Genomic DNA, 6,000 nt, shown 5'->3' on the forward strand with positions numbered 1-6,000 from the left:
AAAGCGCACGAGATGTAAATAACTTTGATCTCGTGTAGTACACAAAATTTTTCACCCTATTAAGCAGTGAGAACATACCTAGAGGGACAGAGATAATAGAACCCAAGTATATCGAACTTGTATTAGACCCCGCATGTTGAAATGACATTTGACTATAAAGGTCACTTGAATGTCATTTTGCTCACTGAGTGAGACAAAATGACTCAGTGAGCAAAATCGCATTTTGCTCACTGTTTTTAAGAAGCAAAGTACCCTTGTTCGAGCTGCTGAGGTGAAAATATTTTTTCTGCCCTCCGGCCAACTTTCGGCTCGCTACGCTAAACGAAGTTGCAGAAAAATTGTATACAAACCTCGGCCAGTAAAATAAGAAAGACATTTCTTACTTTATTGCTGTATGTAATATACTAAGTAGGAAATAATGAAATTTTAAACTGTTGAGAAGTCGTTTGTTAGGGTTCCGTACCCAAAGGGTAAAAACGGGACCCTATTACTAAGACTCCGCTGTCCTTCTGTCCGTCCGTCCGTCTGTCTGTCACCAGGCTGTATCTCAAGAACCGTGATATCTAGACAGTTGAAATTGTCACAGATGATGTGTTTCTGTTGCCGCTATAACAACAATACTAAAAACAATAAAATAAATATTTAAGTGGGGCTCACATACAACGAACGTGATTCTTTTGCCGTTTTTTGCGTAATGGTACGGAACCCTTCGTGCGCGAGTCCGACTCGCACTTGTCCGGTTGTAGGTTTATTTCATAGGAAAAAGACAGTAGAAAGACAAATAAATAACTTACGAACTAAATACATCTACAAATAATACTAAATTAAAACTAACAACCCTAAATATATCTAAAATAAAACAAGGAATTGATTGTTTACTTTTATTTAAATACCTGAAGATAAAGACTATAGTTTCCGCACATGTATTTTCCATTCAAACCACAAAGGAGTAAAAGCTAAACCTCAAAAAGTCCATTCTTGTTCCCATTTCCGTTTCCCGTCCGGAAGGTCCCACCAGTAACCCATTTATAGGGGAATTCCTTTTCAAACCCATTTACCCCTCATTTCATAGAAATTTGACCCGTACTTTATATATACACCCCACTTTTAACATCCTTAGACTTAAATAATAAAAGTCCAAAACGAAACTTTATCCTCGTAAGAATACAGTTAAATTTTCAACAACGCGGTTTTAGACTTATGTCATTTTAGAACTTTAGCGTTCTTACAGCAGTGCAATCTTTAAATGAATTTCAACCTAACTGCGAACAAGATAAAGTTGAATTTTAAATGCCAGTATAAAATATTCAGTATAATTGAAATGCGAATAATCGTCAATCTGAATTGGACTTTAAGTCGTTGTCTTAGAGTTGAATATAGCTAGGTATTTATTTACAGTAGTACGCTCGTAAGTAGGGCGACCAAGCGATTTTAAAACAATGGAAAGGATTTAAGCTGGAGAATGCGATCTTTATTCTTCTATGAGTAGATGCGATTAAAACGTTTTTTATAGCTACCAGTTTTACTTTTCATTCTTCAAGACAATGATAAAAGAGTAAAATTAGTTAAACTACGTAAAGATGGGGCTACACACTAAAAAACCGGCCAATTGCGAGAGTTCCTTCCCATTATCTATTGTTTTTTGTTATAGCGGCAACAGAAATATCTGTGAAAATATCAACTGTCTAGCTATCACGGATCATGAGATACAGCCTGGTGATAGACAGACAGACAGTGGAGACTTAGTAATAGGGTGCCTTTTTACCCTTTGGGTACGGAACCCTAAAAAAACCGACAAATTTGAGAAACTCCTCATTTTTGAGTCTGTAAATTAAATGTGGCTTTCCAGAAGATGAGTCCAACAGAAAATCAGATAAAATAGTCCTTAATGCACAGGACCCTTCCCTGTTGGAATGCCACAAGTAACCGATTTTATAAGCCTTTAAGCCTAAAATTTAAAAAAAACGGAAGATATGGCCGTCGCACGGGTTTTTATTTATTTATCTCAATAGGGAGTATTACTGCAATGTTCTGCCGCCAGAGTGCAGCACTAATTTGTTTAGTAAACCATAGAGTAACATACATACTAGGCCTTAAACAGTTTTTTGACAAGTTTTCACTATGACATTGATGCATCAAGGCGGTTTGTTTACAGGTGGCCTACCGCGAAACGCGAAAATAGAAAATTCATTATCTGCCTCTCTATCGATCGAATAGGCGCGCGCAAGAGTGATAGAGAGGCAGAAACCGAACTTTCGATTGTCGTGTTTCACGGAAGGCCATGTGATTGGCCTAGTGACGCCCTCTACTCAGAGTTTTGCGTAATATTCCCTATTACCAGGCGTGGCTCACTCCGCGATTTTGTCGCTTTGCTACAGGTAGCTAAAAGTACATCGGTTCGGCCCCAATTTTCGGGTTTGCCATAAGCCGCGCGTGGCGCTGTCGCCACCTAGCGGCCATATCTGTGCTGATCGTAACAGACGCGTTTTGTTAGAGAGTGAGTCTTCTGTACCTAGTACTATTATTTATTCTGTGCTATTACTCTGGAAATATACTGCTGTTTAAAATTTTGCTTGTCCCTCGGTTGTATCACTATATTTCATACTTAAAATATACCACTATAAATAATAAATAAATAAATAAATAAATATTATAAGGACATGTTTTACACAAATTGACTAAGCCCCACGGTAAGCTCAAGAAGGCTTGTGTTGTGGGTACTCAGACAACGATATATATAATATGTATATAAATACCTAAATACAAGAAAACAACCATGACTCAGGAACAAATATCTGTATCATCATACAAATAAATGCCCTTACCAGGATTCGAACCTGGGACCATCGGCTTCATAGGCAGGGTCACTACCCACTAGGCCAGACCGGTCGTCTTTCAACCACTATGGTATACAGGGTAACGAAACACAATTGAAAATAAATTTAAATTATACATGTTTTCGTGATTATTTTCTGTTGAGACAACTATTAACCTTTTAATGTTTTGGATGTATTGCCTTTGTATATATTATAGTCTAGTTTCCGTTTGAAAAATTTCATGACATTTGCTCTTGATTATCATGTGTAATTTATTTTATTTTATTTTATTTTAGTACATGGAAAACCAACAGCGCTATATATATCCAGAAATTACAATAAAATCACAGAGCCAATTATAGGTTCTCACTTATAGAAATAATAATAGTAATAGTAGTAATATAAATTATACAACACTAGCTGTTGCCCGCGACTTCGTCCGCGTGGACTCTTATATTGAACATTTTACATATTGAGTACCTATAATTTTCATCGATGCAAAGTTTATAATACAAACTTTTAATATAATGTTAATGCCCTTTTACCAAGTTTGAAGTTCCTACCTTGAAAGCTTGAAAAAAAATGTTTGATATTCATATAAACTTTCAACTCCTTTTTCACCACGTTAGGGGATGAATTTTCAAAAACGCTCAAATTAGTTTTTTTTGTATTTTAATTTAATACCTTTTTGCAAAGTTTCAAATTCCTAGTTTAAAATAAAATTTGCACCCAAGACGAACTTCCATCCCCTTTTTAACCCCCTTAGGGGTTGAATTTTCAAAAATGTTGTAATTACTTTAATTTTAATTTTACAAAACGCTGAAATTACTATTCCTGTCTTCTAATAATATCCTTAAATACAAAGATTCAAGTCCCGCACTCGAAAAAATGTTTGATATCCATACAAACTTTCAACCCCTTTTTCACCACCTTAGGGGATGAATTTTCAAAAACGCTGAAATCAGTTTTCTTGTATTTTATAAATATATCTTTTTACGAAGTTTCAAATTCCTAGCTTAAAATAAAACTTTAACCCCATACAAACTTTCATCCCCTTTTTAACCCCCTTAGGGGTTGAATTTCTCAAAATGGCTTCTTATCTCTTGTACACTTTATAAATGTAATCTATTGTGCAAATTTCAACTTTCTAACTTTTGTAGTTTCGGCTCTGCGTTGATGAATCAGTCAGTCAGTCAGTCAGTCAGGACACTTGCATTTATTTATACAGGGTGATTCATGAGACGTGAGCAGGACTAATCCTGCACACTCAGTAACTGATAATTGATCGATCACCGTCGTATTTAGGTGAAACAACCACACTTTTTCCTATTTTTTAACTTTTTGGTGAGGGCAAATTTAATCCTCTACAATCATGGTCACCCTACAAGACCTAATTAATAAGCATAAAACCTCTTTAATTTTTGATTACGAAGAAAATAAACTGTCAAACTTGAGTGAGATACGAGTTTTCAAAAGTAACCAGACCGCGATGACAGTGGTGACATTCAATTTGACACAGAATATCGGTAGTTTAGTATTCTAATTTTAGGGTGACCACGCATGTCGTAAATAAATTAATAACTTTTTTTTTCAACACGACTAGAAAATTAACGTTAACCTCACTAATACTGATACGAAAGTGTTGCTTATAATCTACGAAATGCGCAGTATTAGTCCTGCTCACGTCTCCTGAATCACCCTGTATAGATTACTTTAGTCTGGTCTATGCCGCTTGGAGGCGGCAAGCTTCGAGCAACACCGGCTTCCGACACGTCGGAAGGGAGGAGCGCAAGCAATATATTACCGTACAGTCACCTGCAATAATATGTTACTCTTCAAAGGCCGCAAAAATATGTGACACGCTCTTATGACTCTACAAATAACATCGTTTCAGATATGTTTGCGGCCTTCATTGTGTAACATATTATTGCAGGTGACTGTACACATCGTTCTGCCATTTGGGATCATCCATTAATTACGTCACACGAATTTCTAGGTTTTTTTACCCCTCCCCCCTCCTTGTCACACTTGGTCACATTTTGCAAACCCCTCCCCCCCTGGTGTGACGTCACATTTTAGGCAATTTTGTTTTCAACGAAATCGACAATATTAACTCGGCATGATTTTTTTAATAAAAAATATTTTTGATATATAAATATTAGTAATTTTATAACACAACGAAAGATACATCCAAAATCTCATTATTTAACTGTACAGCGAATAAAAAAATATAAATTAATTTTCGGTTACTGATGAAGTTAAAGTGACATCACAATGTTTGTGACTCCCCCCTCCCCCATGTCACAACATGTCACATTTTCTTGACCCCCTCCCTCCCCCTAAACGTGTGACGTAATTAATGGATGACCCCTTTTTTGCGTGGTAAACGTGCACACAGTCGCACTCACTACATCCAAAATCCAATCACAAATACAAATGACGAGAGCCCGGAATTTTCGCGGCAAAAAAAAGACTGTCGCAAGGGTTAGAAACATTTTTCTGTCGATATCGATACTTGTGTAATAGAAGAAAAAAAACGGTACACCGAATAAAACAAATTAATAAGAAAATTTACGTTATGTTTGCATAAAATTACGAATATATTTTTTATAGAAACAGATGCAATTTCTTCTTCGAAATACACGTCAGTACGCACAGCAGCACATGACATTTATTTGGTTTGTGATATTGATAGGAGTCGATAATCATTAATTTCTCAACATTATCTGGGAGTAAATAAACAGTTTCGTTTATCAGTTTTATCACTATAAAGCCATTGATGTATACCTATACTATTGCATTATGTATACTAATTGTATGTTTCTTTCTACATAATTTTATACTAACCTCACAATCTTTATTTATTAAATATTGTTTTTATTTGGTTGACCGTTTTTTTCTTCTATTACACAAGTATCGATATCGGCAAAATAATGTTTCCAACTCTAGCAAGATTGCGACAGTCTTTTGTTTTGCCGCGAAAATTCCGGTCTCTGCAAATGACACACGTAAAAAGACAAATCTTGCACACCTCGAGGTGTGAGATCGATCTCTTTTCGTGTACGAATGAGTCACTACACGCACCGCGCTATAGTTCGTTTTTTTAGCATTAGAAAGAAGGTAAACAATCTTGACGTGTCTTTTTATTAAAAAATATTGAAAAACGCTTTAAAAAATTTGTTTA

This window comes from Cydia splendana, chromosome 26 (genome assembly GCF_910591565.1).
Source record: "Cydia splendana chromosome 26, ilCydSple1.2, whole genome shotgun sequence".
NCBI classification, from domain to species: domain Eukaryota; kingdom Metazoa; phylum Arthropoda; class Insecta; order Lepidoptera; family Tortricidae; genus Cydia; species Cydia splendana.